Source organism: Rhinoderma darwinii, chromosome 1 (assembly GCF_050947455.1).
Source record: "Rhinoderma darwinii isolate aRhiDar2 chromosome 1, aRhiDar2.hap1, whole genome shotgun sequence".
Classification (NCBI taxonomy): Eukaryota; Metazoa; Chordata; class Amphibia; order Anura; family Rhinodermatidae; genus Rhinoderma; species Rhinoderma darwinii.
Window position 1 is genome coordinate 340,500,743 of NC_134687.1, and position 27,861 is coordinate 340,528,603.

Below are 27,861 nucleotides of genomic sequence, written 5' to 3' on the forward strand. Positions count from 1 at the left end.
TAATAGAAAACTTTGCACCTTTTCGTGTTTTGGACCTACTGGTTTTTGCTTCCAAATACTCATTCAAAATACTGACCAAAATACTGCCGTGCGAAAGAGTCCTAAAAAAGGAATGAACCAACATCAGTACAATATTAACCACAAGCGAGTTGCTAGTGTTACATGACAAAACACTTATTATTCGGGCAGTAAAAAGGATCTCCAAATGAACCAAAATTAGAACTTGAGCACACTTACTAATATAGTCCTCAGACTTGCATCGCTCCCCTGTTTTCCAATACACTCCTGGGACGCCAGACGCTCCGTAGTTTGAGTCGCAAGGATGACGCCAGCACTGCAGTGGCATCTCTCGCACAGGTATCTGGGGCCTAAGCACCAGATTTTATCTGCATCCTCAGGAGGCAGATACAATTGAATTGACTATGGCGAAGCAGGGAGCTTTCAGCTTCCTGCTCCAATATTCACTCCCTTGGGCTATAGATCATGGGCTGCAGGCCTAATGTGGCTGAAGAGGCTGTGAGACTGTGTAGCTCCGTTCGTTGTGGGAACAGGGCTAGTTAAGTATGTTTTATTGTTTGTTGGTGGGCACTAAGGGGAACTATTACTGAATGGGGGCCACTAATGGTGGATTTTACTAAGAAGGGGCAATACAATACAATAGCTATGTCTTGAGGCTCATGCCTCTGATCCTTTTAGACCCTAACAACGACCCTGACGCTCGGACACATGCCTATGTGACCAAAAGTGGTCTCCCCTTACAGTGGTGTAGGCATTATCATCTCAGTGCCTCATCATCCCACATGGCCGCTAGAAGGCTGGCTGACATCCCTGCAGAAGTAAGCCAGCCTCCTTCTTAAACAGCGGCAAGTAAACTTTATTTGTGCTCAGGGGTGGGGGCAGTCATACAGAAGTAGGAGGAGGAACTAAGTGCATGAAAGGACTTGTAGTTTACTGAGCGCACAGAAGCGACAACTCCCTCCTATTAACCAGAAGTCTGCCCACGTTACATCAGATGATCGGTGAGTAACGCTAAAATGATTATTTCTGCTGCGAAAGTAGTGGAATCTTGAGATACAGGAGTTTAGACGTGGTTGTGGGTTTTATATATTTTTTTTTTTTTTAACTTCCCGAATAACCACTTTAATTTTAGCAGCCACTGTATAAAATATCACATGTAAGCAGTGAGGTGACTATTATAACAGAATAATGACTATGTTAGCAGAATAACATCCCTCCTGTAAAACTATTACTTTCCATACTTAGTTAGTGACCACCATGAATTACTAGTGGACTAGAATGTTCTGGCCGTACTGAATCAACATATTTTTGGTTTGTGACCCATCAGAACATAGCATCCTAGTTACTGGTTTGTTTTACCGCGTTTCAACACAGTATTTAAGACATGTGAAGTGATTTGTGTTTGTATGTCTATGATGAAAAATTTCAATGCTATTTTTGTTGTTTTGTAGTTTATTTCAGGTGTGTATCTAAGGCTTCGTTCACATCCGCTTCGGGCTTCGGTTCATGGGTTCCATCAGACCTTTCCGTCAGGGGAACCCATTAACAGAAAGCAAATGGAAACCATAGCTTCCGTTTGCATTACCATTGATTTCAATGGTAATTCCTCCGTTGCAAATGGTTTCCGTTTCGTAAGATTTCAGTTGTTTTGGCGAAAAAAAATAGCATAGTCGACTGCGCTATTGTTTCCACCAAAACAATGGAAACCTTATGGAACGGAGACACACGGAAACCATTTGCAATGGAAGCAGTACCATTGAAATAAATTGTAATGCAAACGGAAGCTATGGTTTGGTTTCCGTTCATGGGTTCCCCTGACAGAACCCATGAATGGAAGCCCGACGCAGATGTGAACTCAGCCTTAGCCTGGACTAATGAGGATATCCCAGCCTAATACTATAAATGTCATATCTTCTTTGCACACAAGTCACAAAAGTCATACTAAAAACTTAAATTTACAATAAATTATTGTAAGATTTTTATACAGCAGAATTAACCTCATCTCAGATTATTTTATTAACCTAATAAGAATGAGTATCTTGAAACGAATTTAGTACATATTATAATAACTTATACTTATACAGGAGGACCGTATAGAATTACATGTTTTTCATATGTCAGTATGATTTCATAATTAATTTGTTATAATGCTCTTATGATATGTAATGTATGTATATATGTATGGATATCAGTTTTACCACTTTGGATCAAAAATCCAAGATTTGTTAAAAACAAACAACATTAGCTCAACTTTAACCTTAACATTAGCGAAACATTTTGCTAAATGTGGCTATGTAGTTAAAAAAAATTAAGTACAGTATTATTGATTACATAGCCTCACAAATAAGAGTTAGCAATCATGGAGCCGTGCTTACAAAGATGGGAAGATTCCGGAGGCCTCCATACACATTAGATGGTCGGCAGATCCTGCCAAAATTGTCAGGTTCGGTCGACATATTAATCTAATGTGTATGGCAACCTTAATAGAGAAAGGATGAAAAGCTACTTACCTCTGGCAGGGCTTATCTCCCACGGAAACAAAACCTTAAGCATGCTAAAACCTAATCATTCTTTACAGAGATGCAAGATGTTGGTAAACAGTCAGGATGACCCTATACACTTGACATAGTTGTATGACCCCTCCAAAATTGTCAGATTCAGCTGACATTTATGGCCAACCTAAAGGCTATGTACACCTTTGAACATTTTTTTTTTTTCAATTAAATTGTCCATCAGTGTGATTGTTGCAACTTCCTAAATACATTTTATTAAAAATAATTTTTACTTTTTGAGATACAACTGCTTTGTATTTTGTATACAGAGTAGCTGTATCTTGCACTGAATCCTGTATTTGTCAGGTCAGCGGCACTGACGGGCTCAGTGTCAGTGGGATCAAGCTGTTAACGATCACATCTATGGTCATGACTTTGATGTGATCAATAACAGGTGGATCCTGCATGTCAGGGAAACGCAGGACCCACTTTCACTGAACCTGTCAGTCCCGCGGACCTGACGGATTCAGGTTTTAGCGCATGATACAGCTGGTCTGTATACAGGATACAAAGTCGCTGTATCTCAAAAAGTAAAAATTATTTTTAATAAAATGTATTTTAAAAGTTGATTGTGAGAATTTATAGAAAATGTTTAAAGATTTTGAAAAGTATCTTTATTTTTTATTTTAGCATTGGACCAATAAAAAAACTGGATGTGAAGGTGGATATAGCCTTTAAAGAGAACCTGTCACCTGCCCAAAAAACTGCAGCTGACATCTCAGTTAGATTGCAGGCGCCTCACCGCTTCTGCCGCTTTTTATTTTTTTCTTCCACCCCCCCACTGTTGCTGAGATATCGGTGCCGTTAGTTTTTGTGCAAATAAGGCCTTTGACTGTCAAGTGGGCGGTAACACCTGTCACTTGATAAGAGGTAACCGCCCATTTGACAGTTAAAGGCTCATTTGCATATTGCACACCAGAATTAACGGCCCTGATATCTCAGGAACAGTGGGGGCTAAAAGAAAAATATAAAAAGCATCAGAATCTGCGAGGTGCCTGCAATCTAACTGAGATGTCAACTGCTGTTTTTTGGGCAGGTGACAGGTCCCCTTTAAACTAAGCTCTACTTATTACCGACAAATTTAGAGGAGTTTCTACTAAGTCAATGTTCACTCTTTGAAGTTTTCTTGCAGTTGTTCTGGTCTTATTTTAATAAAAAGCAGAGGTAGAGCCTAAAGGAATGACAAGCATAATCAGACTAGGATTCATAGAAGAGTAGCAACTTTATTGTTTCCCTTTGGCAAAAAAAGTTGCAAGAAACCCTACGACCATCTTGAAAAAATCTGACCATAAAAGATCTAGTGCGATTTTTACAAGGCTGCTTACAACTTTGTTTCTCAATGTAACAACGCCAGCTGGCCACAAGACAGCCCGACTAGGCTTCACCTATAACAATCCCAGGACTACAGTAGGGCCGAATTGTAATCCAACTGGACAGTCGAAAGGAAGGGATTAATGGAGCACATACTGACAAGCAACAGGAATACAAGAAACACTGACTCACAGATTGAAGACAGGAATGGAACAAGATGATGATGTCAGACAGATGACGAAAACAAACAGGTGATGGGTGATGAAAGTAGTTGGGTGATGGGAGCCATGGACAATGGGTGATGAAAACAGTCAGTTGATGGAAACCAAACAGATGAAGGTAGATGATAACATGCTAGCCCTAACTAGCTATCCCCATATTTATCCCTGGATCTGTTTCTAAGCTTTGACCCTAACACTACACCACTAATCCTCACTGTCCCAAGCACTGTCCCTAATGAAGTCCTTAATCTGCATACACTGTTTCTAACACAGCCCCAGGAAAACACTAGGAACCAGGAAAACAATTCAAACCGATCGAAAACTCAGGGAAAGCAGGCAAGCAGAAAAGAAAACAATGAAAGAGGATGAAGCTAACCAACTAACAGCAGTAATCACAGAAGTAAACACAGACTGAGGAAAAACTTTGGCAGGGCTGGAAAAACACAACACTAGATTATACTGGAACACACAATCAGACTAGCACATTGCAAACACACATAGTAAATCCTATTACCGATACTGGCAATCTGAGACCAAAGATTCTTAAGGAGAGGCAGAAGAATAAGGTCGCTTTCTCTAAATGAGCCATAGACTCACATCAGTGTGGTCATCTGACCTACACTGATGAATCAGCTGTGCAGCAGTTGACTCAGAAACTGCCCTAGCTACTGCTTAATAGCTAAGCGTGCAGGAATAGAACTGCTGCTCATTACACCCATAGGGTGACCATTGAAGACGTCCGCCAGCCATGATAATATCATGTTTTTAGTGCGAGTATTGGACAACTCTGTGTCACTGTGGAGTCGTGGCTTACTGCTTGTCTCATATTTGCAAACAAATAAATAAAACAACTAAATAAAAAATAACACAATGATGATTCATAGACAATAGAAGTTTTATTAAGGGCCTCGTTCACATCAGCGTCAGGTATCATCCGTTCATGGGTTCTGTTCGACCTTTCCTTTCGAAGAACCAATGAACGGAAAGCCAAACGGAAACCATAGCTTCCGTTTGATATCAATGGTAATGCTTCCATTGCAGTTGGTTCCCGTCTGTTTCCGTTCTGTCAAGTTTCAGTTTTTTTTGAGGAAACAATAGCGTAGTATGGGGTACGCAAAATAAATATTGCCATAACCCGCATTTCCCTGCCGAAAATGTCTCTAAAATATTGTTATAATGTCGTCAACTATACCTTAGGCCCATGTGTTAAGGGACAGGGATAGCACGGTATGCTGCCCATGGCAGGAACAAAGTGGTCCGCAGTGCTGGTTAAATCCCAGTGGCCCATTCAGCTTTTCTACTTCTGACCTGGTGCAGTGTTGAAATGTGTAAATCTTTTTAATGAGATATGTCGGTTTACAATGTTAGATTTTGGTTGTTAAAATGTTCAGTGACCCAATACAGTAATAAACATATTTCACTACCCACTCTATGCTAAATTAACCAACATTTGTTTCTGATTTCGTACTTACATTTGCTGCTTATTAGTAAATATCCTTGTTATATACTGGTGTATGTATATACATATATATATACACTACCGTTCAAAAGTTTGGGGTCACCCAGACAATTTTGTGTTTTCCATGAAAACTCACGCTTATATTTATCAAATGAGTTGCAAAATGACTAGAAAATATAGTCAAGACATTGGAAAGGTTAGAAATAATGATTTTTATTTGAAATAATAATTTTCTCCTTCAAACTTTGCTTTCGTCAAAGAATGCTCCATTTGCAGAAATTACAGCATTGCAGACCTTTGGCATTCTAGCTGTTAATTTGCTGAGGTAATCGGGAGAAATTTCACCCCATGCTTCCAGAAGGCCCTCCCACAAGTTGGATTGGCTTGATGGGCACTTCTTGCGTACCATACGGTCAAGCTGCTCCCACAACAGCTCTATGGGGTTCAGATCTGGTGACTGCGCTGGCCACTCCATTACAGATAGAATACCAGCTGCCTGCTTCTTCCCTAAATAGTTCTTGCATAATTTGTAGGTGTGCTTTGGGTCATTGTCCTGTTGTAGGATGAAATTGGCTCCAATCAAGCGCTGTCCACAGGGTATGGCATGGGGTTGTAAAATGGAGTGATAGCTTTCCTTATTCAAAATCCCTTTTACCTTGTACAAATCTCCCACTTTACCAGCACCAAAGCAACCCCAGACCATCACATTACCTCCACCATGCTTGACAGATGGCGTCAGGCACTCTTCCAGCATCTTTTCAGTTGTTCTGCATCTCACAAATGTTCTTCTGTGTGATCCAAACACCTCAAACTTCGATTCGTCTGTCCATAACACTTTTTTCCAATCTTCCTCTGTCCAATGTCTGTGTGCCCATATTAATCTTTTCCTTTTATTAGCCAGTCTCAGATATGGCTTTTTCTTTGCCACTCTGCCCTGAAGGCCAGCATCCCGGAGTCGCCTCTTCACTGTAGACGTTGACACTGGCGTTTTGCGGGTACTATTTAATGAAGCTGCCAGTTGAGGACCTGTGAGGCGTCTATTTCTCAAACTAGAGACTCTAATGGACTTGTCTTGTTGCTCAGTTGTGCAGCGGGGCCTCCCACTTCTCTTTCTACTCTGGTTAGAGCCTGTTTGGGCTGTCCTCTGAAAGGAGTAGTACACACCATTGTAGGAAATCTTCAGTTTCTTGGCAATTTCTCGCATGGAATAGCCTTCATTTCTAAGAACAAGAATAGACTGTCGAGTTTCACATGAAAGCTCTCTTTTTCTAGCAATTTGGAGAGTTTAATCGAACCCACAAATGTAATGCTCCAGATTCTCGACTAGCTCAAAGGAAGGTCAGTTTTATAGCTCCTTTAAACAGCAAAACTGTTTACAGCGGTGCTAACATAATTGCACAAGGGTTTTCAAGTGTTTTCTAATCATCCATTAGCCTTCTAAAACAGTTAGCAAACACAATGTACCATTAGAACACTGGAGTGATGGTTGCTGGAAATGGGCCTATATACACCTATGTAGATAATGCATTAAAAACCAGACGTTTGCAGCTAGAATAGTCATTTACCACATTAACAATGTATAGAGTGTATTTCTGATTAATTTAATGTCATCTTCATTGAAAAAAACTGTGCTTTTCTTTCAAAAATAAGGAAATTTCTAAGTGACCCTAAACTTTTGAACGGTAGTGTATATATATATATATATATATATATATATATATATATATATATATATATATATACATACACACACCATTCAGTCATAATATTAAAACCCCCTACCTAATATTGTGTAGATCCCATTCGTGCCACCAAAACACCCGTCAAGGCATGGACGTCACAAAACATCTGCAGGTGTGCTGTGTTATCTGGCACCAAGAAGTTGGCCGCAGATCCGTTTAAGTTCTGTAAATTGCAAGGTGGGGTCTCCATGGATCAGGTAAGTGATGCACATCCGGCCGTCCACATTACGTAAGAGCAAAGATGATTCATCATATAAGGCCACCTTCTTCCATTGCCTCATGGTCCAGTTCTGATGCTCATGTGCCCACTTCAGCAACGCACTCTAGGGACACCTTTCTAATATAGCCAGCTTTTTTTCCCAGCAATTTCCAGTAGTTCTTCTGCAGGATTGGACCAAACTAGCTCGCATTCACTCCTCACGCGCATCAATGAGCCTTGGGCACCCATGACCCTGTTGCCGGTTAACTGATTGTCTTTTCTTTTGGTTTGCCTCTTGTGGTAGGTACTAACCACTGCACATAGGGAAACCCCCACAAGACCTGCCGTTTTAGAGATGCCCGGACCCAATTATCTAGCCATCACAATTTGACTCTTGTCAAAGTCACTTAAATCCTTACGCCCATTTTTTTCTGCTTCTAAAACATCAAATTCAAGAACTGACTGTTCACTTGCTGCCTAATATATTCCACCCATTGACAGGTGCCATTGTAACGAGATAATCATTGAATGAATTATTGAATGTTATTCACATTAACTGTCAGTGGTTTTAATGTTATGTTTGAACAGTGTGAGTATATATATATATATATATATATATATATATACATATATATATGTGTGTGTGTGTGTGTATATATATATATATATATATATATATATATATACACGCAAAGTGTATACAATTATTAAGCAAGTGACCATATCATCATTTTTATGCATATTTTCCAACTCCAAGCTGTATAAACGTGACTGCTTATTGGACGAAGCATATCAGGTAATGTGTATTTGTGTAATGAGGGAGGGTGTGGCCTAAGGAGATCAAGACCCTATATCAAGGTGTGCAGAATTATTAGACAGCTTTTTTTCCTTTTGGCAAAATGGGCCAGAAAACAGATTTAACCGACTCTGAAAAGTAAAAAATTGTTAAAAGTCTTTCAGAGGGATGTAGCACTCTTGAAATTGCTAAGATATTGGGGCATGATCACAGAACCATCAAACTTTTTGCTGCAAATAGCCAACAGGGTCGGAAGAAACGTGTTAAGAAAAAAATATGCAAATTAATTGTCAAAGATTTGAGAAAAATCAAATGTGAAGCGACCAGGAACCCATTATTCTCCAGTGCTATCATATTCCTGAACTGCAACCTCCCTGGAGTGCCCATAAGTACAAAGTGTTCAGTGCTCAGAGACATGGCTAAGGTAAGGAAGCCTGAAACCCGACCACCACTGAACAAGACACAGAAGTTAAAACGTTAAGACTGGGCCAAGAAATATCTGAAGAAAGGTTTTTCAAAGGTTTTATGGACTGATGAGATGAGAGTGACTCTTGGTGGACCAGATGGATGGGCCCGTGGCTGGATCAGTAAGGGGCACAGAACTCCACTTAGACTCCGACACCAGCAAGGTGGAGGTGGGGTACTGCTATGGGCTTCTTAAACGGCAGATTTATGGTGAAGGAAAACAGTACACCTCTCTGAGTAGTGTCTGGGAGGTTGTGGTTGCTGCTGCACAAAAAGTTGATCGTCAAGAGATTAAGAAATTGACAGACTCCATGGATGGAGGGCTTATGACTGCTATTGAAAAAAATGGTGGCTATATTGGTCACTGATTCTTTTTTGGGGGGGGGGGATGTCAGAAATGTTTATTTGTAAATTTTGAGTTGTTCGTTTATTATTCTCACTTTGATAGATGAAAATAAACAAGTGAGATGGGAAAAATTTTCCTTTTTCATTTAGTTCCATAATAATTCTGCACGCTAATAGTTGCCCAATAATTATGCACACATAGATATTCTCCTAAGAAAGCCAAAATCTCACTTTTACTTTCTTAAATATTCAGATTTGGGGATTTTTAACACTTTGAATGTGACAGCACTGTAGTTGTTCAATAATAAAATGAATCCTCAAAAATGCAACTTGCATAATAATTGTACACTCAGTGCAACACCAAGAAGGAAAAGTTTTGGAATTGGGGAAATCACAGGATCGATAGACATGTTAATGATATGCAAATGATAAAAAATGGAAACAAAATATTACAAAAATCTTGATTTATTCAGTATCGAGCATGAGTGCCACGCGCAGAAATACACACACTTACACACCTTGGCATGCTATCAATGTGCTTATTAATGGTTGTCTGGTCAATGTTATGCTACGCTGAATACACTTGGACATGCAAATTATCAAGATTGGCTGCTGGCAGTTCCCTTTGCAATTGCCGACCACTGATGTCCCAGATGTGCTCGAAGGGAGACAAGTCGCTGCAGGCCATGGTAGCACGTTTAGGCCACGCAGGCTGCTCACAGTAGCACGAGCAAGATGTAGCCTGGCGCTGTACTGTTGAGAAACTGCTTCTGGGACACTTTGGAGAAATGGCCATACCACTGGTTCCCCGATCAAATCAATGTAACACTGAGCTGTTAGTGTACCTAAAATGAAAACTAGAGGGGTCCGGCTACCGTACATTATGCCACCCTACACCATAATCCCAGGAATAGGACTGGTATGATATTCCCTTGTAAAGGCCTCTTCATGGCGTTCCCCACATAGTCTCCATACCACTCTCTGGCTATCATTGCATCCGAGACAAAAGCGGGACTCATCTTTGAAGAGAACAGACCTACATTCCAGCCTCCATTGACATCTTGCTGTGCACTATGATAGCCTTTGAGAATGGTGGCATGTGGTGAATGGAAGACTTGTAGCTGAACGTCTGGCTCGTAGCCCAATGTCGTGCAAACGCCCTCTAATGGTTTGTTTTGACACTGGTTGCTGCCCTAGGCTTCGGATGTGATGTCCAATTTTACTTGCAGTACAGAATGGATCACTACATGCCACTCTTCTAATTAGACGATCCATCCGTGCAGAGGTTCACATCCGCGCACATATTGCTGTCATTCCCGTTCGTTGTTATCCTCCCAACATCTGGGACACGCAACGTTGAACAGTGCTGACATTTCGGCCTAGGTACCTATCCATCTGCCAGAGTGATAAACCAAGGTCTCCCAGTTGAAGGATTCTGTCGCTCTCAGTTTGCGACAAGTGGCAATAACTGGCACGTGGAGGAACAGGAGGCATCGCACAATCATCCCACACAACTTGATCCGATTTTTGAGGTTTCATGTGGCTGAAAAACTTTGCTTTCAATCTGATTTTTATGCCTCTTCCACATGCCACAGATTGGAGCTAGGTGCTTAAAATTTTTATCATTTGCAGATCTTAGTGACACCTGCTACTTCCTCGATTTGCATAACCATACGGCTTGTCCTTCTTGGTGTTGCAATTTCAAAGTTGAGGAGTGTATATATATAAATATATATATATATATATATATATATATATATATATATATATATATATACTGTATATAATCTGAATTTGCTTTCCCGATAATTCAAACACAGTAAAATGTAGATCTGTGCTGAATTAAAATTTTAGTGTCCTTGAACAATGTAGGGAATAGATATTTTTGTAGCCCTGATGTTCCCTGTGAGATCATAAATCCGTGCTGATCTCTTGTACTTGTTCTCTAAGCTGAGTATGCAAATAGAACAATCCAGCTGATTATGACCGAGTCTGATTGCTTCATCATGACCCAGTACAATGTGAGTGTAGAGGCAATCAAAATAATACTCAGAAACTGTAATGACTTGCAATCAGCCAGATAAAATGCGAAACTACTGTGATCCTGGATATATGCACATTTTATCTAGGCTTGTAACGTAGTATTAAAAAAAGGTCAAATTCTATAATAAAATAATGACAAAACAAATTTAGGAGAAAAAACTTGTAGTTTGGTGTACATTTTATTATAGCACACATTTATTAAATAGTTGGAAAAATATTTGGTGGTGCAACAAGGTTATTTTCTTCAGGTTTAGCCCTCATCTGTGTCTAGTTTGTTTCTTGGGGGTTCCTGTGATAAATTATATAAAAATATAATGTAGAGGATCACAACTCTCGGTCCCATCGTATTGTGTGCTTGTCTGTTTCACGAAAGTACAGAAAGACATTGCTGTCTTCTACCTCCGTTTTCTATTCTCTACAATGATGATGAATATCAATGCAGGGCATGGAAGATACATGTAAGTGTCCTCTGAGGGCTTTTCACAAGTAGCTGGGTCTGTTATAGGGGGCACTATGTAACTGGCTATGTTACGTGGGGCACTGTGTGGCTGGCAGTAATGGGGAACACTCTCTGGCTGGCACAGTTATGGAGGAACTATGCGACTGGCACTGTAAATGGAGTGGCAGTGTGTTGCTGACACTTATGAAGGAGAACTGTAAAGCTTATTCTGTCAAAGGGGGCAAATAGTGGCTGGCACATTTATAGGGGCATTATGTGGTTGGAACTGTCATGGTGGGCATTATGTGGCTTCTACTGTTATGTGGCTTATGAGTTCTATTTTAAGCAGAAGCATTCCAGTCAAAACTGTTACTGTGTTGTGTCTAGTGGAGGGCATTGGGAGGCAGTGTATGACTGGGATTTTATTTCTCTGGGGTTCTTTGAATCCTTGTGTCATGCACCACTCACCTTACGCCCTGCACTAGGCAAACACAGTAAATCAGTCTTACCCAAGGGCTCCTGTAAATGGATTATTTCTAGCTGAGACTAGTATATGACATAAATATCTGATAGATGGGGGTTCCCCCTCTAGTATCCTCATATATATTGAGAAAAGTAAACCCCTGACCCCCTGTATGGAACTCCAGAGTGTGGGATACGAAGAGGAGAGTTTTCAACACAATATAAACTTAGCTGTTTCAGTAACTTCCATAAACTACTATGGTGATTGCTGTGTCCACCTCCTCTCCTTCTCTCTGGAATGCCGAACAAGGGAGAAGGAGACCTCTATTCACCCAATAGGTAGAATTCCCAGAAATGGAACCTGTATCTATCAGAAGTTTATGGCATATATTGCTGCTTAATGGGAATTGGGCCCTTGGGAGTAGTACAATCTGACAATGTGGTTTTCAGAGCGGAAAATGTGGTACACCCCCAATATAATATTGTGTTGCTGTACAATTTTATTTAAAATTGTAGTGTATGTTCACCTCTAAAACATAATTTTTAGGTTACAGAAAATGTTTACAGAGAGTACTTAATAAATGGAGCACGCAGCAATTTTTCTCATAGATGTATACAGACGCAGAGGTACACAATGGGCCTATAGCAGTCTAATGGTATTGTATTACAGGTCTGTACAACACAAATCTTTAATTGAGCCGTTTGCATGAGCATTTAAAGGCTTTATACACCCTTCGAAGGAAAACATTTTTTTTTTAAATAAATCAACTTTTTATGTGATTTTAAACACGTTTTAAACTGACCTTATTAAAAAAATGTTTACTTTTTAAGATACAGCTTCTATGTATCCATTATGCATAGAAGCTGTATCGTTCTGTCAAAGTTGCGACGGTCAGTTCAGCATAGTTAATGGCCCGGCTGAAAGCTGGTCTTGCATGTCTCTGACACGCAGGATCAAGCCAATAACGATCACATCTAAGTTCATGGACTAAGATGTGATCGTTATTAGCTGGATCCTGCATGTCAGAGACATGTCAGAGAGGTGTACAAAATCTTTGAATAAAAAAATAACTCAGCAGGACTCATCTTGGCCAATCAAAACATGAGCACATAAAATAACTCAATGAAGATTCAAACTACTTTGCTTGAATTTAAAATACCAGTCACCGTGTTTAAAGTCTACCTCCAGTCTAATGAAATTATTATATTGCTAAGTCCTGCACTAAAAGTGTTTTCTTTTTTATATAACTGGATTTACATATTATGTTTATGTGATAGTGCTTCAAGTCCCTGTGATGCTGTTAGTTTAGGTCTTCAGACCCACGGTCAGATCGGGTTTTGCAGCTGTAACAGAAATGCGCTAGTTTTCTGCTCGTATGCCTTACTTTTGTGGTTTGATTGATAACTTTATGAACTGACTCCTGACAGCCTGACTGTCATGCATGGGCATAACTATCAGGGAAGCAGGCCCAGCAACTGCTATGGAGTCCAACAATTAAGAGGGTCCTCATGGGTAAGGGGCTGTGGATTATGGAAGGAGGGAGTGAAAAATGAATGGTGCCCTATTCTAAGGATTACTTTGCCTCATAATTGCTTGTTGCGCCCCTGCTGTCTTCATTGTCCCTCTTCTGCAACATGTGCATTATATCTGCACAGCAAAATCATTATTTTTTTTCCAGTGCTGTGACATCACTGTGTGGCTGTGCAATATTCTTGTGCTGTGACATCACTATGTGCATTATCTCTTTACTATGACATCATTGTTTATATAATTCCTGTGCTGTAACGTCACTGAGTAGATTATCCTGGCATTGTGACATCACTGTGTGAACTATCCCTGTACTCTGACAACCCTGTGCACATGATCCCACTATTGTGACATTACTGTGCACATTATTTCACTACTGTGACGTTACTGTGCACATAAACACTATACAGTGACATCAATGTTTATATTATCCTGTGTGCAGTATCTTACTATTATGACCATTTTGTGCAATATCTTTGTGCATTAGAGAGAGACACATGAGTTTAGACCAAAATAAATGCTTCAGCTGTCCCGAAACAATTGATGCTATACAGTAGCTGCCACATTACAGCAAGTCTGTATGTAGTCCCGGCCTGATATTTATAAAATCCCAGAGAACCCAATTAGAAATGTAGATGTATAGATGTGTAATCAGCAGTTGTAGTCCTATCATCTGTAGGCAACGAGAAACAATACTATAAGCATGTCCTCATATAATATGCATACGGTAATCCGGTATTTTCTTTGTTTAATAACTAATCTAAGGACTTTCAGTAAAATTCATCAACACCCTCCCCCATAGTATTACAGAATGACATCTGTCCGTTCCCTTCTGCCTCCTCAGTTTGTTTAATTATATATGAAGGTTAAACAGAAGTGTAACACTGTTTAGTGGAATATTGCCAGAATTGAAAGCTGTGAACCTCCAGTTTGCACAGATGTTTCAGATGTGGTGACTTATAAACTAAAAAAACGGTCTCAATCAGAGATTGCACAAAGCAATTAAACGTGGATGTCCTAATGTCTTCTACATTTGGTCGTAAAATACAGAATCAGAAACATTTAAACAGTACACTTAGCATATCATTTTGGCCTTGAGGACGCAGCATATTCCTCAGTTTTTGCTTCACTGCATTCCAAGAGCCATACGGTTCTTATTTTTTTTTATTGACGTTGCCGTTTAGAGTCTTGTTTTGTTTTTTGTGTTTTGGGGTGTTCTGTTTTGTAGAATTTTTCAGTACATAAATTTTAGCACTTAAAGGGGTTGTCCACTACCGGACAACTGATGATTTATCCACCATTAAAGTCATCAGTTTATGATCGGTGCCGGTCTGACACCCTTACCCCGCACCGATCAGCTGCTCTGGCTGCCTGCGGGCACCGGATGTTATTGCACAGTATGCGGTGTACGGAGCCGGAAGCAGTTGGCTCCGTAACTGCAGCTCGGCCGCTATTCCATGACCGTTGCCAATGACCATCGCCATCTGCCGGCATGGACGTCCAGTGCCCTGAGGCAGATGGAGCAGTTGATCGATGCGGGGTCCGGATTTTGGACGCGCAACGATCATACACTGATGACTTATCCTGTGGTTAGGTCATCAGTTGTCCGGTAGTGGACAACCACTTTAATTTAAAGGTGGTTTTACCACAATGGACACCCGATAGGTGGTAAATGTATAATCGCTGGGGGTCCCACTAGGACCTTTACCAATCTTTAGAATGGGGATCCTCCTTCCTGCGATCATTTTGAGTGGAGTGGCGTTCGCTCATGTTCGCTGACGCTCCATTCAATGTCTATGTGGCCGACAGAAACAAACCAAGCGCTACACTTAACTGTGTCCATCAGACCCATAGACATTGAAAGGAGCAGCAGCGCACATGCACAACCACAGTTCCATTCAAAATACTCCTCACTGTGTTCGTACAGTGAGGAGGAACAGGGGTCGGGACCGCCATTCTAGAGATCAGAGGGGGTCTTAGTGGTGGCGCCCTCAGTGACCATAAATTTCTCACCTATCCTGTGCATAAGTGATAAATGTCCATTGTGGGGAAAACCCCTTTAAATATATATATTTTTTAAGCAGAATGCACAAACAAATGAATTTCTCTATTGTTAATTTAAAATGTACATGCAGCTGTTAGAGCAAACCTCAGATATTCCCTTACCAGAGGCAGGACTTCAAAGGAGTACAAAGATGGCAGACCTGGGGGCCTTCAATCGCGTCATGTCGGGGCGCCCCCATATTTCTAACCATTTAAATGCCGCAGTCGCAATTTAAGGTGTTGAACGGGCGGAATTAAATTGATCTTGGATTCTGCCCATTGCAGTGAGGTGTCGGCTATATTAAACAGCCGTCACCCGCTGAGTATGGACCGCACTCAGGCTGTGAGTCCGCTCAATACTTCCCCGTAACGACTGTCACCTATTAGTACGTGACATGTCGTTAAGGGTTTAATTGCTCCATGGTTGGTGGGCACCCTGACCAGTCTGCAGCAAACTGCAATGCTGTATGTGTTCTGGCACTTTTTATCATAGCCAGCAATAACTTTTTCAGCAATTTGTGCTACAGTAGCTCTTCTGTGGGATCGGACCAGATGGGTTAGCCTTCACTCTCCAGGCGCTGCAATGAGTCTTGGGCGTCCATGATCCCGTTGCTGGTTCCTTGGACCACTTTTGGTAAATACTAACCACTCCATACTATTAACTCCCCACAAGACCTACTGTTTTGGAATTGCTTCGATCCAATCGTCTAGCTATCACAATTTGGCCCTTGTAAAAGTCGCTCAGATGCTTACGCTTGACAATTTTTCCTGCTTCCAAGAACTGACTGTTAGGGCGGATTCAGACGAACGTTGCGTTTTTGCGCGCGCAAAAAATGCGGCGTTTTGCGCGCGCAAAAAACACTTGACAGCTGCGTGTGTCATCCGTGTATGATGCGCGGCTGCGTGATTTTCGCGCAGCCGCCATCATAGAGATGAGGCTAGTCGACGTCCGTCACTGTCCAAGGTGCTGAAAGAGCTAACTGATCGGCAGTAACTCTTTCAGCACCCTCGACAGTGAATGCCGAACACAATATCGCGAAACCTGTTAAAAAAAAAAGAAAAAGTTCGTACTTACCGAGAACTTCCCTCCCGGCCGTTGCCTTGGTGACGCGTCCTTGGTGACGCGCCTCTCTTGACATCGGGCCCCACCTCCCTGGATGACGCGGCAGTCCATGTGACCGCTGCAGCCTGTGCTTGGCCTGTGATTGGCTGGAGCTGTCACTTGGACTGAATTGTCATCCCGGGAGGTCAGACTGGAGGAAGAAGCCGGGAGTTATCGGTAAGTCAGAACTTCGTTTTTTTTTTTACAGGTTCATGTATATTGGGATCGGAAGTCACTGTCCATGGTGCTGAAACAGTTTAACTCTTTCAGCACCCTGGACAGTGACTATCTCTGAACGTCGCGTACCGGAAATTTTTTTGCCGGGTTTGGCCAAAACGAGTTCGGCCGAACCCGGTGAAGTTCGGTTCGGTTGTCCGGGTTCGCTCATCTCAAAGACACTCCGTTTGGATGTTTGGAAACAGAAAAGCACGTGGTGCTTTTCTGTTTACATTCATCCTTTTGACAGCTGGTGCGCTGTTTCAGTCGGTTCGCACGGAAGTGCTTCCGTGCGACCTGCGTGGTTTTCACGCACCCATTGACTTCAATGGGTGCGTGATGAGCGAAATACGCGGAGATATTGAGCATGTCGCGCTTTTTGCGCAGCTGACAAACGCTGCGCAAAAAGCAGAGACTGTCTGTACTGCCCCATAGACTTGTATTGGTCTGTGCGTGGCGCGTGAAAACCACGCGGCCCGCACGGACCCAATACACGTTCGTGTGAATCCCCCCTTAACTTGCTGCCTAATATGTCCTCCCCTTGGCAGGTGCCATTGTAACGAGATATTCTATTTTATTCACTTCACCTGTCAGTGGTTTTAACATAATGGCTGAACGATGTATACTCTTGAGAGTCTTCAATTAAACAATGTCTCTAAGGCTCTGTTCACATCACATGTTTGCATCCAGTTTTTTAATGATAAGGCAAGTTCTTTTAAACTGGAGAAGTGCATCTTTTGTGCCGCAATTAATTTAGTGCAGGCTAATCTTTGGTGCAGAGTCTAAGGAATTTTCTCAATCTTTACCCTTAACCCCCATGAGGCAGCATGGAATTTACCACTTGGTAATCACTAGTTGGCAGCAGGTGTGCTGAGGTAAGCTAAAGCATAGTCAGGAACAAAGCCAAGGGTCATCACCGGGATAGTGGTCAAGATTTGACAAGCCAGTGGACGAGGTAAGAAAGTAGTCAGAGGATAGGCTAGGGGTCAAAACCAGGAGTAAATCACTAGGTAACAGGTGACAAATCCAAGGGGCGAAACAGGATAAAATAACAAAGCCATGTCAGGGTCAAGCTCAGGATCAACATTAGGGTCAGGAACAATACAATAGAGCACAAGGATCTACCTTAATCTGCAGGCAACACTGTCCGGCCAGATCCCCCTTTAAATAGGCCGCAGGACTGACTTCATCAGTGAGTAACAGTAATCCAATGCTCTCGAGGAGAGATGAGTAATACTAGGTTTACATCACGTTCGGGAGATCCGTTCACCCACACATTATTTAGACAAAAAGGAAGCTCAGAAAGCAACTCAGAGGAGAGAGAAAACATTTCTAAGGCTGGGTTCCCACGGGACGGATACACTGCGTAAAAATCACACAGCATGTCCGACCTGGAACCCGCAGGACATTCCATCCGAAAAAGTGTGATTTTTTTTCAGACAGAAATTCCACTGCGGAAGAAAGCCGAACACTTACCCCCTCCCTCCTCTGACTTCTGCTCCGGCCTTACTGGATGACGTTGCAGGCCATGTGACGCTTCAGTCTGTGACTGGCTGCAGCGGTCACATGGGATGCAATGTCATCCCAAGAGGCTAGACTGGAGGAAGGAGGAGGGTGTTCTGAGTAAGTATGATTTTTTTTCCCAGCGTTGCGATGTTTGCAGTGTAAACCCTGCGAATACGCCGCAAAAGCAACGCTTGGCTTTCTGTTGCAGGTTTTGCATCCCCATTGAATTCAATATGGAAAACCCGCAACGGAAAATAAAAAAAACTGGCCTCCTGGGATGATGTTGCATCCCATGTGACCGCTGCAGCCAATCACAGGCTGCAGCGTCACATGGCCTGAAACGTCATCCAGGGAGGCCGGAGCGGACGTCAGAGGAGGGAGGGGGTAAGTATGAACGGCTTTCCTCCGTAGCGGAATTTTCATCCGTAATTTTTATGCAGCGCATCCATCCCGTGGGAACCCGGCCTTATGCTGCGTTCTTTTTCCGCAGCGTGGTCATGAGATTCACAATATCTCACCCACTTTGCTGCTACTTTAAACACTGCGGAATTTCCGCACGCAATTCCATTGCGGAAATTCCGCAGCGTTTACGCTACGTGGGAACCCGGCCTAAGGGTATGTTCCCATACACAGGATACGCTGCAGATTTTCTGCAACAGAAAATCTGCAGCAGAATCTCTAGTAAAACGCTGGTAAATCTGCCACAGAAATCCGCACCACATAGTGCATTTTTTCTGCTCGTATTGCCGTGGAAACACTTCGTTTTTCCCGCAGCGGTTTTACCTGCGGATTTAGTGTTAGGGTATGTTCACACGGCGGGGGTCCGTAACGGCTGAAATTACGGGGATGTTTCAGCCTGAAAACATCCCCGTAATTTCAGCCGTACCGGCATGTGCAGGCGCTTGAACGCCGCGTCCATTACGGCCGTAATTAGCGCTGCTATTCATTGGAGTCAATGAATAGCGGCTCCAATTACGACCAAAGAAGTGACAGGTCACTTCTTCTACGCGGGCGTCTATTTACGCGCCGTCATTTGACAGCGGCGCGTAAATATACGCCTCGTGTGAACAGACAAACGTCTGCCCATTGCTTTCAATGGGCAGATGTTTGTCAGCGCTATTGAGGCGCTATTTTCAGACGTAATTCGGGGCAAAAACGCCCGAATTACGTCCGTAAATAGGCCGTGTGAACATACCCTAAGGGTATGTTCACACGTAGTCAACAAAAACGTCTGAAAATCCAGAGCTGTTTTCAAGGGAAAACAGACCCTGCTTTTCAGAAGTTTTTTTACCAACTCACATTTTTCGCGGCGTTTTTCGCGCCGTTTTCGCGGCGTTTTTTACGTCCGTTTTTGGAGCTGTTTTCATTGGAGTCTATGAGAAAACAGCTCCAAAAACGTCCAAAGAAGTGTCCTGCACTTCTTTTGACGAGGCTGTATTTTTACGCGTCGTCGTTTGACAGCTGTCAAACGACGACGCGTAAATAACAGGTCGTCTGCACAGTACGTCGGGAAACCCATTCAAATGAATGGGCAGATGTTTGCCGACGTATTTGAGACGTATTTCCAGACGTAAAACGAGGCAAAAAACGCCTCGTATACGTCTGAAATTTGGCCGTGTGAACATACCCTTATAAACATTGGTTATAGCAAAGTATATGTGCACCTGCGGATTTCCAGTGGATTTTACTGCGTTTCCGCTGCGTAAACTATGTAAAAACCGCAACAACATAAATCTGTTGCAGAATTTCTGCTCCCCATTGAAGTTTATGGGCCAAACACGCAGCATCTTCGCACAGAACACGCAGCATAAATTGACATGCTGCAGAATTGAAAAACGCACCACAGAACACTTTCTGCACAACTTTTGTGCGTTTTTTTCTGCAGCGTGGGCATGAGATTTTCTAAATCTCATTCACTTTGCTGCTACTGTAAATGCTGCGGAATTTCCACACAGAATTCCGTTGTGGAAATTCTGCAGCGTTTAAGCTACGTGGGCACCAGGCCTTAAGGAAATATTAATGAATGTTCCCACTCTTCCTTGAATTGCGCTCTAATATTCCTTTTGCTATTCTGATCTCCCAAAAATTATGTAAACCTAGCTTAAATGATAAGTTTCTTTATAAATATAAATTTGACTATGATAAAGGGTTACTGACAGGGGTGGGATCCGGCCGGTTCGCCCCAGTTCTCCCAAACCGGTTGTTAAAATGACAGCCAGTTCGCAGAACCGGTTGAAGCGGGAAGCCGGAACCGGTCCGGTCCCCTGCACTCAATTGTATCGACGTCCTTAGGACGCGGATACAATTGAGTTGACTAGCGATGCCCTGGCGAGGTACATGATGCCTCGCCATTCGGTGCTCTAGTGATGATGCAGTCGACGCGATGGTGATGACGTCATCGTGCCGCTGCATCGTTCCGATGGAGGAGGACTGACGTCGCTGGAGGATGGCGCGGCAACGGGACAGGTAAGAAAATTTGTTTTTTTTCCTTCTACTGTGGGCCTAAAGGGCAGGGTCATACTAAAAAGAATGAAGAAAAAGAATGAACATTTTTACTAATGGAAAGAAAATATAAAAAATGGCATAATGAATTTATGTTTGGTAGACATGGCATAAACAGATTTTCTTTGTGTTTATTTGCTCAACTACAAATTCCATATAAACAGACGCCTTTGGAAATTCCTGTGCTTCATAGACCTGGAATGAACAGGATATTTGTGCAGTTTATAGTGGAATGAACACATATTCCATAGAAACAGATTATTTTATTATTATTTTCCTGTGCTATGGAATATGTGTTCATTCCACTATAAACTACACGTAGATCATTTTCATTCCAAGTCTATCAAGCAGAGGAAAATAATTACGCATCTGTTTCTATGGAATATGTTTTTATTTTCTCATTAACTACAATGAAAATCTGTCCATTCCATGTTTTCGAAACATAAAAAACTCATTATATATTTTTCTATATTTTCGCCCATTACTAATATTGAATATTGTTCATTCTTTTTCTTCATTCTTTTTAGTATGTCCCTATAGGGGACTATACAGGGAACGAGAGCTACAGAAGACTATGTAGGGAACTAACTACAGGGGACTATATAGTGGCCCTTATCTACAGGGAATGCATCAGGGGGCCCTTATCTACAAGGAACGCCACAGGTGGCCCTATCTACAGGGTAATGCCACATAGGGCCCCATGTGGCGTTCCCTGTAGATAGGGCCCCCTGTGGCGTTTCCTGTAGATAGAGCCCCTTGTGGCGTTGCCTGTAGATAGAGACAACTGTGGCATTCCCTGTAGATAGAGCCCCCTGTGCCCCTGTGGTGGTCACTGTAGATAGGGCCCCATGTGGCGTTCCCTGTATATAGGGCCCCATGTGGCGTTGCCTTAGATAGAGCCTGAGCTACAGGGAACGCCACATGGGGCCCTATCTACAGGGACCGCCACAGGGGGCTCTATCTACAAGGGCCACCACAGGGGGCTCTATCTACAGGGACCGCCACAGGTGGTTCTATCTACAGGGAATGCCACAGGGGGATCTATCTACAGGGAACGCCACAGGGGGCTCTATCTACAGGGAACGCCACAGGGGGCTCTATCTACAGGGAACGCCACAGGGGGCTCTATCTACAGGGAACGCCACAGGGGGCTCTATCTACAGGGAACGCCACAGGGGGCTCTATCCACAGGGAGAGCCACAAGGGGACCTATCTACAGGGGGCACTATACAGGGAACGCTACAGGGGGCACTTTACAGAGAACGCTACAGGGGGCACTATACAGGAACGCTACAGGGGGCACTATACAGGGAACGCTACAGTGAATGCTACAGGGGGCCCTGTCTGCAGGGAACGCTACAGGGGGCCCTGTCTGCAGGGAACGCTACAGGGGGCCCTGTCTGCAGGGAACGCTACAGGGGGCACTATCTACAGGGAACGCTACTACCTACAGAGGGCTCTATGGGGAGAACTATCTATAGAGGGCTCTATGGGGAGAACTATCTATAGAGGGCTCCACTGGAAGCACTATCTACAGAGGGCTCTACTGGGAGCACTATCTACAGAGGGCTCTATGAGGTGCACTATCTACAGGGGGCACTGTGTGTGGTGCATTACTTTACAGTGCTTGACACAATTTTATTCAGGGGCACAGTGTATGTACTATTATATTCGGGGACACAGTGTATGATACTATTAGATTTTGGGGCATAGAGTGTGGTACCATAAGAATTTGCTCTTCGTTTATAGGTGCAGAAATGTTGAAAAAGGGAGCTTCCGAAGACATCTGAGCAGCAAATGTACCCATTTCCGCAGAAATGGGTCATGGCCATGAGGCATTATAGAGTTCTGGACCAGATAGAAAAGTAAAAAGATCGACTAGAATCTGAGAAGTCGTCACTGGTGAGTCACTAAATGTAAATGTTTATTCTCCCTGTGACTGCTCAGTACTGTAGTCATTGTATGATCTGCAGCGAGATGATGTGTGTATCGTTCTTTTTTGTGAAACAGCAACTCCCAGCATATCCTTACCATCGTTCTGGCTATACTGGGAGCTGTAGTTTTATGCCATACAAACTTATATGGCAGGGGTTAAACTAAATTTGCAAATTATCTCTGTACTGAGCTGTATTTGTACTGGTGCTGTATATATGTACCGAGCTTTGTTCTGGTGCTGTATATTGTAGTAGTGCAGCTACTCGACAGTGCAGAAACTGTCCAGTTTCAAGCAACCAGGGAACATGTACAGCAGAGAGGGTTTTCTCTGCTGTTGCTTGGGTGTAAAACCCGGAATAGGGCCTGGTTTGCTGGAGTGTGAAGAAGAAGGGCGGCTTTCACTCCATACAGACAGTCCATGTCTTGGGCTGTCTGATGAGCATAGTTAGGCTTCACCTGAGACGGCTCTTTAATTCAGGTGTGTGCAGTTCACACAGGGCTCTCAGTCTGGGGAAGACAGGCATGCTAGCCTGTGAGAGTCACCAACGTGTAAGGGGCTCTCAGTCTGGGGAAGACAGGCATGCTAGCCTGTGAGAGTCACCAACGTGTAAGGTAAAGCTGCCTATGTTTTGAGGTACTGGGCACAAGGTTCAGTGTCTCGTAGTGAGGGACACTGAATGTGTTAGTTAGAGGCTGGACGGCCTAGGGTTTATTTTGTATGTTTATTGTTGTAACACTGATTGCTGTGGTGAAGACAATAAAGCTAGCTGCGGCTGGTTTAAACCTTTTATTCAAGGAGTTGGAGTGAACTTTCTATATGTGTCAACCATCTCACCCGGGAGATGGCGATCCTGTGAGTTAAATTTACCCCAAGTTGTCACAATACATATGTACTGAGCTTGGTTCTGGAGTTATATTCATCATAACAACCAAGCTCAATACATATATGCAGCACCAAAGAAAAGCTCAGAACATATATATACAACTCCAGAACCAAACTCAGTACATATATCCAGCAATAGAACCAAACTCATACACATATAGAATACCAGAACCAAACTCAGTGCATATATACAACTCCAGAACCAAGCTCAGTACATAAATACAATGCCAGAACAAAGCTCAGTACTTAAATACAGCATCAGAACCAAGCTTAGTACATATATACCCACCAGAACCAAGCTCAGTAAATAAATACAGCACCAGAACCAAGCTCAGTACATATATAATTCAATTCAAAACGTGTCTCTCATATATTCTATAGATTCATTACACACAGAGGGATCTGTTTCCATCATTTTTTTATTTTAATGTTGATGATTATGGGAACAGTTAATGAAAACCCAGAAAATTAGAATATTATATATAAGCCCAATTTAAAAAATTATATGATTTTTAATACCGAAATGTTGTCCTACTGAAAAGTATGTGCAGCATATGCCCTCAATACTTGGTCGGGGCTCCGACTCTGCATGAATTACTGCATTAATGGCGTGGCATGGAGGCAATCAGCCTGTGGCACTGCTGAGGTGTTATCAATGCGGCGTGGCATGGAGGCGATCAGCCTGTGGCACTGCTGAGCTGTTATAGAAGCCCAGGTTGCTTCATCACTGACTGTGGAAACTTCACAAAGTACATTTTGCATTTCATTTGGAAATCCCAGTACCAGAGTCTGGAGGGAGAGTGGAGAGGCGTCAATCCAAGTGTCTTGCGGTCCAGTGTGACGTTTCCACAGTCAGTGATGGTTTGGGGGCCATGTCATCTGCTGGTTTTGGTCCACTGTGTTATATCAAGTCCAGAGTTAGCGCAGCGTCTAGCAGGACATTTTCCAGCATTTCATGCTTCCCTCTGCTGACAAGCTTTATGGAGATGCGAATTTCATTTTCCAGCAGGACTTGGCACCTGCCCACACTGCCAAAAGTACCAATAGCTGGTGTAATAACCACAGTATCACTGCGCTTGATTGGCCAGCAAACTCACCTGACCTAAACCCAACAGAGAATCTATTGGGTATTGTCAAGAGGAACATGAGAGACACCAGACCCAACAATGACGAGCTGAAGGCCGCTATCATACAACCTGGGCTTCTATAACACCTCAGCGGTGCCACAGGCTGATCGCCTCCATGCCACACCATTGATGCAGTAATTCATGCAAAAGGAGCACCGACCAAGTATTGAGGGCAGATACTGGACAGACTTTTTAGTAGGACAACATTTCGGTATTAAAAATATTTTTTGTGAAATTGGGCTCATATAATATTCTCATTTTCTGAGTGACTTAAATTTTGGGTTTTCATTAACTGTTACCATAATCATCAACATTACAAGAAATAAATGCTGGAAATAGATCCCTCTGTGTGTAATGAATCTATGTAATATATGAGAGACACTTTTTGAATTGAATTACTGAAATCAATTAACTTTTAATGATGTTCTAATTAATTGAGAAAGACTAGTATATATACACTGAGCCTTGTTCTGGTGTTGTATATATGTACTGAGCTTTGTTCTGGTGCTGTACATATGTACTGAGCTTTGTTCTGGTGTTGTATTTATGTACTGAGCTTTGTTCTGGTGCTGTATATATGTTCTTTACTTCGTTCTGGTGCTGTATATATATGTACTGAACTTAGTTCTGGTGTTGTATTTAGGTACTAAGCTTGGTTTTGGTGTTGTATATATTTACTGAGATTTGTTTTGGTGCTGTATATATGTACTGAGCTTTGTTCTGGTGCTGTATTTATGTACTGAGATTTGTTCTGGTGCTGTATTTATGTATTGAGCTTGGTTCTGGTGTTGTATATATGTACTGAGCTTTGTTCTGGTGTTGTATATATGTACTGAGCTTGGTTCTGGTGTTGTATATATGTACTGAGCTTGGTTCTTGTGTTGTATTTATGTACTGAGATTGGTTCTGGTGCTGTATTTATGTACTGAGCTTTGTTCTGGTGTTGTATTTATGTACTGAGCTTGGTTCTTGTGTTGTACTTATGTACTGAACTTTGTTCTGGTGCTGTATATTTGTACTGAGCTTTGTTCTGGTGCTGTATATATGTACTGAGCTTTGTTCTGGTGCTGTATATATGTACTGAGCTTTTTTCTGGTGCTGTATATATGTACTGCACATTAGCATTAGCATTCTTCATTGGAGTCAATGAAAAATGGCTCCAATTACGTCCCAAGAAGTGTCCTGCACTTCTTTTGACAAGGCTGTAATTTTACGCGCCGTCTTTTGACAGCGACGCGTAAAATGACAGGTCGTCGACACAGAACATCGTAAAGCCCATTGAAAGTAATGGGTAGATGTTTGCCGACGTATTGGAGCAGTTTTTTCAGATGTAATTCGAGGCGTGAAACGCCTCCATTACGTCTGAAAATAGGTCGTGTGAACCCAGCCTTATAGTGATACAAAAACTTCTACCGCAAGATAGAAATTGGAAATTGGAAAGCACTTGGAGAAATAGTTTTCTCTCAAATGGGGTTCCACTGAAATTTAGTTTGCACTATGTAATAAATAAAAAAATTAAATAGTCATAGAAAGAAATAAAACAATGGAAATAAAGACTAGTTTTGACTTTATTAGTCTCAATAAAATAAATTTTAAGGATGGTTTTACACACAGCGTTTTGTTGCAATTTTATGTGTTTTTCATGGTGTTTTTGTTCACATTTTTTTGGTGTGTTTTTAATGCAGCCAGATGGATATGGACATGTGGATATGGGATACATCTGTTTTGTGGGAAAACCTTTTTAACCAATGTGCTACTTTTTCTCCTTATTTTAAAATTATTTAAAATATTAACGATATTATTACTTAGGCCCTCTTCCCATCATATTTATAAATTATGTTTACCGTGCATCGGAAAAGCTCCATTAGCCTGACATTAGCCACAAGAGTGTCTTTTTCACCTCTGTCCGGTTGGTATATGTTTGTATACCTTTTTTAACCCCTTAATTGGTTCCCGACCGCTGGCTGTGTTTTTACGGCCAGCGGTCAGGGTCCTTAAAACCCGAGCCATAGACTTTTTACGGCTCGGGTTTTAACTTGCTGCCCGAACGATCTGAATGTCGGGTCTCCAGCTGTCAGTGACTGCCGGGGACCCTGAGGAGAGGATAGAAGCAGCTTTCTCTGCTTCTGTCTTCTCTGATTACTTGTACACAGCGCTCATTGAACGCTGTGTATAGGAATAGAGGCAGCGGCCGCGCAGCTGTCTCTATTGCTCCCGGTGTTCATGTGACTGGTGCCATTAGTGTAAAAAAGGAAGGAAAAATAGGACCAAATTTGCTAGGCGCTACTATAATAAACTTGTTTAATGGATGAAATGAAATACAGGCTACGCGTTTTGACGCAGGACATGCGTCTTCATCAGGCCATAAATATATAGTATAAAACAAACATGTCGTGTATATATATATATATATATACATGTCTATCCCCAAAAAGAACCAATCACAGGGGGGAAAAGGGGAGGGGACAAAGGAAACTCCGGAAGAGCAGAGACGCACATATAATCCCGCTTAATCCCACCAGTTAAGGATGGAATTGCATAGTAGAATACGCTATTCCATCCTGAGTGTTCCCGCTAAGAAACATACCTTGCGTTATATGTTCGTTTTTAACATGGGGCCTATGGGTGACAGATGCCACTGTTAGGCATCTGTCACAGGTATACGCTTAATGTATATGTGAGGAAGCTCCAGTGACATAAATAAGTATAATATATGGACATTAATGTTGCTGGAGGATCCTGCACAACCGCTCTACCCAGGAACTCCGGCCTGGGGAAACTCCTGATGACACTGTCTATATATAGAAAGTGACATGGGGCTTCCCCCGGAGTCCTCGGGCAGAGTGATTCCTGATGCTTCCTTTGCCTCGGGGCTCTGGGGAAGCTCCTAAAGTCACTGTCCATATATAAACAGTGACGTCCGGAGCTTCCCCAGGGCCGGAGTCCACGAGCAGAGAATCAGGAATC

General features: G+C 42.4%; 1 protein-coding gene across 6 annotated transcripts in view; it reads right to left on the reverse strand.

The window, feature by feature from the left end:
* Positions 1–27,861, reverse strand: part of SLC24A2 (solute carrier family 24 member 2) — a 300,950-nt gene that overhangs the window by 19,566 nt on the left and 253,523 nt on the right. The gene's annotated exons all lie outside the window — the stretch shown is intronic.